We start from the raw sequence: 8,804 nt of genomic DNA, 5'->3' as shown, positions 1-8,804 counted from the left end.
CACTGAACCAAACCATTATTTTGAATGATACATGTGATGAAAGCAAAGAAATGACTGTTTAAGAATGGGTTATAGAAGATCCATAATGCAAGATGTTGAGAAGCATATTGTGATTAGGGATGTCAAAAAAATCCGTACCCGAGGGTATTCACGGATAAAATCCACAACGGGTAGGAAATGAATATTGTAAATGGATACCCGCGAGTAACGGGTACGAATATTTTTAATACCTGCATGTTAACGTGGGTACGAGTATCATAGTATTCATACCCGTAGATACCCGTACCCGCTATACTCTAATTTAAATTAAAAATAAATAAGAAAACATGATTAAAATATTAACATATTGATTTTGAATGAGTTATTTTTTCATCAATTAGTTTTAAAAAAATTCATTTCTTTGTAAACGGTCATTTAATACTATTTAAATGAATTATTTATACTTTGTTTAAAATTTAAGAATATTATGTATTGTATTTTATTTGAATTTATGATTAAAATATGTTGTTAAATATTTATTTTTACTTTTTTATAAATACCTGCGAACTCCCTTAGATATTTGTGAATATTAAAAAATTATGCAAATACTCGCATAACGGATACATGATGAATATAAATACGAGTACGGAACGAATATTTATCCAACAAATAAGGTACAGAAGAGTCACTATCCGTACTCTACCCGTCCCATTGACGTCCCTAATTGTGATACGGAATTATAAAAAGTTTTACTATGAGCACCAAGTGAGGAAGGTGCATGAATCTGAAAAGGGAGGGGTGAATAGGTAGCGTGTTTTGGTTCCTATGAAACTCAATCATCACGAAGCTAGTCCTTTGTCATCGTGGTATTGTTGGTCCAAACCCAGCAATAGTACTTTCCGCAAGCCTCACATAAAGTTCGAATCATTTCAAATCCAACACTTCATTACTCCCTCACCACTGAAATTATCCCTCTTAAGTTCCTCTAATCTTCTTCTTATTATATAAAATAAAAGAATATAATTCAAGTAAGTAGTTGAGTAGTAGTAATAAAAATAAAAACAACAAGTTTGAAATTCATGTGTGTTTGATTTAAGAAAATTAATTGTAAATAAAAAGAAAAAAAATGCATGTGAACTGGATTCTTTTAATGCAAAAGTAAATTTTCATTATCAATGCTATCTTTCTCAATAAAAGGAGAAAAAAAAATACATGTGAAGTGAATTCTTTTAATGCAAAATTAAATTTTCATTTTAATGTAAACCATAAAGGCTTTATTTATTACATATCCAATTTAAAAAATAATTATTGATGTTCGAAACATATAGACTTATAAAATTATTTAAGTTTTAATTGATTGAAGCAAATTATACATAAAAGATTTAATATGCAACAATAACAAAATTTCTATCTAAATTTCATTCAACATTTCGGAATATAAGACAATAACTAATTCTAACAATGGCCACATTAATGTTTGTAAATTAAGTTTTTGGTTAGAAATGGCAATAAATAAACGTCGCCAATAGATAAATTTTTTCACAGATAAGAAATACATATTCTAACTTTTTTAATTAAAGACAAGTATATGATGTTTTCCCTCTTTTATATAATTATTTGAAATTTATTTAATTTTTATTTGATATTCTTATATGTGATATTGACATGGTTATTAAAAAAATCTTGATATTTGGTATTGAAGAAAAGAAAATACATATTATTTTGATATATACTACTTAATAATATCATGTTTTCTTTAATATCTTTTATTTTTTTTAAACTATTTAATTAATATTTGAAATAGTAAAAAAGACGGGTATGATTGCAAGTATATTTATTTTCTGATTGAGCATGGATGAGACAAATTTTATAGTGGTTGAATATGGAAATTAAGATAACTTTTTTACTTTAAGAATGTAAATGGGATAATTAAACTCGTATTTAGTTTCTCGAAAATTTCACATTAATTTGAGATAAAATCAATTTTAATATATATATATATATATATATATATATATATATATATATATATATATATATATATATATATATGTGTGTGTATATGTATATATAAATAAGTGTAAACCTTACTTTACAAGCCGATTTTATAAGGTTGAGTTAAATTTAAATTTCATTTTTTAACATGATATTAGAGTTATGAGTTATAATTTATCATCTAAAAATATTTGTTATTTATTTGACCTATTGTATCATCCACTATGAAAAACTTATTATTCATTGGCTTTACTCTTTCACTCGCTAGCAATGTATTATTAGATCACAAATTAATGTCTGTCTCATGCTCGATATATATATATATATGATGAGTGTTAGAAGTCCTACATTCCTAGAGATAAAATTAATTTATAATTATACAATACAAGTGGATGCAAATCTCATTTTAAAAATATTTGAGTTAAAGTTAAAGTTGACTTCTTAAGTCACTTCATTTTCACCCGGATAACATTCCTTCATAAAACTATTTATAATTAGATGATTAAAAAAAATTAATCAAAATGCGTATAACATTCTACATCAAAAGGTGTTTTTAACTGCATTCCAAAATTATGAACGAATGTTAGCTGGTTGACCTAAGTAACATTTTACAATATTAATTGCGATATTTAATTAATGTTACCAATCTATAACATTTTACAAATGTTGCTAAATTTTAACTTTTATAAAAAGTAATTAACATTTAAAAATATTTTGCTAAATTATTGTAACATTTATCAAATTTAACAAGTTATAGTGATATTTCGGCCTCATCCAACTCGAGAAAGAATTTCTCCGTGAAAAGGCACAATCCTTGTTTAACGTGTAATACTTTTCAAACCAATTATGAGAATCAGATAAAGAAAATAGAGAAAAAGGTAGGTCCGCAAAAAAAAACTTAAATTCAGTCAGAAGACACTGGAAAAGTCACACAAGACAATTAAGTGTTTTAAACTTAGGAAAGCATTTGTACATTTTAGTTCATCACATATACTATCTATTTTGACACTTGATGTTTTAAATTATATAAATAATAATAATAATATATTAATAAAAAATCTAGACTCATGAATCAGACTAACTTAACTCAGAGTAGGAAGAAGAATAAAGAGAGAGATTAGAAGTTGTACCCATTTCCAAATTAGTGTCCAAAGTTAACTTGGAGACTAAATTGCAATGGCTTCCTGAAAATAGAGAGATATACTAAATTAATATGTTGAGATATGTGTTTCTGTTAAAAAATACAATGATACAAGTGTTCACAAGATATAAAAAATAAAAGAGCGGAAGCAAAATCTAGATCAAATCTTTCGTAAATAAATAATATGCAAAATAATAAAATGCATAAAATAGAGAAGGGAGGAATCAACAAACACCAAAAATTTTAACGTGAAAAACTTCAATATGGAGGGTCAATACAGAGGAAAAACCCACGGGACCTTATCCAGTAAAAATTTCCACTAATACAAATTAATGGGTACACCACAAGTTCTCTTGGAGATTCCAAGGATCAACATAACACTATTCTCTTCACCAACAAGGTGCATAACAAACCCCAATGGGTACTTTAAATAAACAATAGAGAACCTCAATATATGATATGAGAAATAAAACCTTTTCTTCAAGGTAACTTCTTATCTTCCTTCTTCTTCGATCTCTCTGATGGCTTCTCACCAGAGGCACTCACAACTTCTCTCTCTGTTTCACTCTATTTTTTTTTACTCTTGTAACTGATGCAAGGGTTGCATATTTAAATTGCATAATGGGTTAGGAACCCATAAAAAAAAACTTATTTTATTTTTCTTAAACAAATCAGTGTGGGCCCAATAATTTGGTGACCTACAAATCTCCTCTTCAACCATTAATTGGGGTCATAATCAACCAAACTGGTTTTCTTTTCTCCTTGCATATAGCATATTTTCCTGCAGGTAAGATCTTTGTCATCATATCTGACCCATTCTCATCAGTATGAATTTTCTCTAATGACAATTGTTTCATCTCTAATGCATCTCGCATCCAATGATATTGGACTTCAATATGCTTTGACCTTGAATGAAAAGTTGAGTTCTTGCTGAGATGGATTGCACTTTGACTATCACAATATAAAATATATTTTTCTTATGATAATCCCAACTCTTAACCTGATGCAAGGGTTGCATATTTGAATTACATAATAGGTTGGGAGCCCATAAAAAAAAACTAATTTTATTTTTCTTAAATAAATCAGTGTGAGCCCAACAAATTGGTGATCCACCTGACAAATCTCCCCCTCAACAATTAATTTGGGGCCATAATCAACCAAATTGGCTTCCTCCTTGCATATATCATGTTTTAAAGATTTTTCAAGATTTAAGCATTTTTCTTTCAAGAATGTACAACCTAGATTTTAATTTTTTAACACTACATAAAAAACAAAAAATATTTTCATATATTTTAAATTGTTCAAATTTACTCTGAAGTGTGGTAATTTATTTATCTACAATACACAAAAAGTAATAAATTCTAAACGATTCTTGAAGATATGTTACAATTTCATTCTCAATATTTTCATGAAATTGTTTCTTTTGCGTCTAATACGTTTTTCACAAAACTTAGGTTCTTCTCAACTTGATAGTAAGTATTATTTTTTTTTAACTTGAATTATCTTTCTACATAAAATTCAACTTTGAATTATGCTCCAATTAATTTATTATTCACCAAAAGACTAACCATTAATCTAATTAATAGTTTTATAAAACAATTCAAGTTCCTCGTCAAAATACATGCAAAAAAACTCTTGAAACTTATAAATAGAAAAGTACCAAAAAACAAATCTGGAAACAAAAGAAAGCATTTCTAATTTTAGTACACAAATAGAAAGAAAATATATATTAACTAGAAATGAAGATGAAAAATTGGTACACACGGACACTATGAGATTGAATGATTGTAATCTGTTAAGGCCCTAAAAAAATGACTCTTAGAAGAGAAGAAAAAGTAAAGATAGATAAGAGAAGTCACAAAGAGATACAAAGATAAAAGAAGAAAATAAAATTATAAGAGAATTAAAATAACTAATCATCATCTTCTTCGTAAACAAAATTATAATTTACTAAATAAAGGTTTTAACTCATTAATTATCAATTTTAATACCATAAAAATTAACATACACTAATAATAATTTAATTAAATTTTATTCTCAAACATAAACTTGTAATTAATGTAATATAGCTATATTAGTAATAATATTTTCTTTTGAAGCCTTTTCTATCTCAAACATAATTTTATAATTAATTTAATAGAGGTATATTAGTACAAAATATTTTTTTGAGGTTTTTTTTAAAAAAAATATTTTTATAATTAATTAATAGGGAATTATTAGTAATAATTTTTTTTTCAGGTCTTTTTTTTTGCGGGTGGCCTAAAGGCAATGACGTTACTACCCTTGAAAAAACTTAAATATTTGTACGCTTCAATTTTTTGTACAATGATATGTACACTTATATGTAGGAAAATTGCGCAGTTTTCTCAATTGGCCCCTTCTAGTACCTATCACTCTATTCTAAATTATTTATTGACATAAAACTAATCTCTTCAAACCATTTCTCACCAAATTAACTGAATTCAACAAATCAAATAGCCAAAGACCAAAATCTCCAATTTTTACACATTTAACATAGCGAACTTCATCAATCGTAAACTATTTACTTAAACAATTCTACAATGTCAAATCAAACTAACTTCGAGCTCTATTTGAAAACCAAAGACCTTATCTCTTATGTTCCTCCAACCGTTCTAAAGACACAAATAGAAGTTTTGATTTAATAATCAAAACACACCTTTGCATTTATAGAAGATCAAGAATTTTAAAGAGTTTGTTTCAAACATATGCAACACTCTCATATTCACATGATGGTCAAACACAAATTATCTTAAGAAATAGAGAAAAATTAGAACTCACTCTATAACTAAAATTGATTGGTTGGAATGATTGTCTTGTTAAGATCACATAGAATCATGTTCAGCTCTTCAAGAATATGAGAAACATAGTCAGGATTTTAGAGATATGTAAGAGGGTTATCAAAAACTATGGAGTTAGAAACTTTATGAGAAAAGAAAGTGACTTTGTTGGAGATCTTTATTTGTAGTTTTGTCCTTACTAATAATAAAATTTGTATACCCATTTTATAAGACTCATTTTCTCTTATAGTTATTTTATTTTATATTATTATTATTATTATTATTATTTATTTATTTTTTTAGGGTCTCACAATACAAAAATATATATATATATATATATATATATATATATATATATATATATATATATATTACTTTTAGGGACAAGTTGATCAAACAATAGCTTGAGTCTCTAGGAAAAAGTCTCATTTTTTTTATACTAATATTTCTCTATTAAATTAATTATAAAATTATGTTTAACACAACAAAAAACTTCAAAAAAAAAATTATAGTATTAGTATATATCTATTAAATTAATTATAAAGTTATGTTTAAGAAAAAAAAACCTAAAAAAGTTGAGTACTTATGTACCTCTATTAAATTAATTGTGACTTTATGTTTGAGAATAAAATTTAATTAAATTATTATCAGTGTCTATTAATTTTTTTTGGTATAAAAATGATATTTAATGAGTTAAAACTTTTTTCAATAAATTATAATTTTGTTCACAAAAAATAGAATAAATAGTTACCTTTATTTTTTTATAATCATTTTTTATTTCTATTTTCTTCATTTATCTCTTTGTGACTTCTTATCTAGTGATTTCACTTCTTGCCTCTCCTTGTTTTCTCTTATTCTAGACTTTTTCTTTTGAGGATTTTGGCATATTTCATTCCTTGAATCTCATGCTACATGTGTGTACCAATCTTTTTATCTTCATTTTTGGTTACTATGTTTTTTTTTTTTGTTTGTGTTGATGTTGTTTTTATATTATTTGTTGAATTTGTATTAGGATTAAAAATGTGTTTTTTTTTTCATTTTATTTTTCGGTACTTTTCTATTTATAAGTTTCGAGAGTTTTTTTCTCATATATTTTGATAAGAAAATGAAATTTTTGCTTGGATTGGAGTGCAGAATCACTAACTAGGTTAAGATTTTGCTTTTTGGTGGATAATGGGGATGAAATCTCTAATGAAATAAGTGATGAACACGAGTTGGAGTTGGAGAACACTGTGAAAGTTAAATGAAATTAATTACGACAACTAAATAGATAATTTTACATCAGAAAAAACTCAAAAAATAAATTTTAGATGAAAGACATCGTTCTTAAGTTTGTTTTAGGCCTCCAAAATTATTAAAAAATTGAAAGTTTAATTACACTTTTTGATCATTTTTTTCCAAAAATGTCAAGTTGGTCCTCCAATTTTTTTAATCTTAATTTGGTTTCGATTTTGGAAAATTTGATGCAATTTGGTCATTTTCGTTAAATTTTTTTGAAGTGAATCAATAATTTTTTTCAAAAATTAACACAAACCTTGTGTTTGGATGAAGCATTTCAACAATTCTAAGAAATCGAAATACATTATATTTGAAATTCTTGCAATTGAATTCCCTTCATTTTCTAAATAATCTGTTTGGATAAAATAATTGAAATATCTTACATTTCAATCTCTTGTTTGGATAAAATAATTGAATTTATCTTATGAGATAAAATTTAATTTTAATAATATTTATTTAATATATAATTTTTGAAATTAAATTGAACAAATATAATTGTAACCTAAAAATATTTAAATTCGGCCAAATTTTGATCGACCTGACTCGACCCAATTCGGTCAAATGTTGGCTGATGTAACTCAGTCCAATTTGGCCAAATTTAGGTTAGAGCCAACTCAATCAGATTCTGCCAAATTTTGGCTGGTGCAGACTAAACCAAATTTTTCAAAATTTTGGTCGAGGTCAACTCAACCAAATTTGTATGAATTTCAAAATTTGGACGGCATGGTCCGTATGAGTGGTTGGGATCATCTAGTTCATCAGGCCCCCAACTCGTTTGAGTCATCAGGCCTGTTTGACATGTCTTGGTTGTCGAGTCCGCTTGACCTGTTTGGGTTATCGGGTCTGCCTGACTCATTTTGGTAGTTGGGCCCGCCAAGCTCGTCTGTGTCGCTGGGCCTACTTGGTTTGTCTAGATCATCTGGTCGGCCTGCATGAGTCGTCAGACTAGCTCAACCTGTCTAGGTCATATGGGTCATCTAGGCCCAATTGACACTTCTAATATTGGACAATGAGAAATTCCACAAATTGTGGAATTTCAATTTCTTTCATTTTTGAGTGAATTTCAAATTCTACTATTTTAGTGATTTGAAATATCTTCTTAAAATTCCTCTATTTCAATTCCATTTTAATTTCCTAATTCAAACAAGTCATTTTACTCCAAAGAAATTCAAATTCTCCAAATAAATGAATTACTATCTTAAATTACTTCATTCAAACACACCTTAAGATTATATAAATTACACCAATAAAGCAAATCGTTATTCTTAATGAAAAATGCTAAATTATATCAATTTTTCAAAAATTGTAACCAAGTTGAGACTAAAAAAAATAGAAAACCAATTGACATTTGTGAACGAAAACAAAAACTAAAAGAAAAATTAAACTAAGATTAAAATTACAAGGAACACAAATTTAGTTCAAATATAACCGGATAAAGAGATATCTTTACCACAATATTATTATTAATACTGGTTGTAATCAATATTATCCTTAAATATTTCTAGTGATTAGTATTATTATCAATGCTTCATATAATTTACATAGAAACATAGATGCTTACTTTTTTTTTAATTCTTGCAAAAATTTTATTAAACTACAAAATAATTGTTATT

The sequence above is a fragment of the Vigna unguiculata genome, chromosome 3 (assembly GCF_037176805.1).
Source record: "Vigna unguiculata cultivar grain cowpea cultivar isolate G323 ecotype 2 chromosome 3, ASM3717680v1, whole genome shotgun sequence".
Lineage (NCBI taxonomy): Eukaryota > Viridiplantae > Streptophyta > Magnoliopsida > Fabales > Fabaceae > Vigna > Vigna unguiculata.
Note: the sequence above shows the minus strand (reverse complement) of the source record.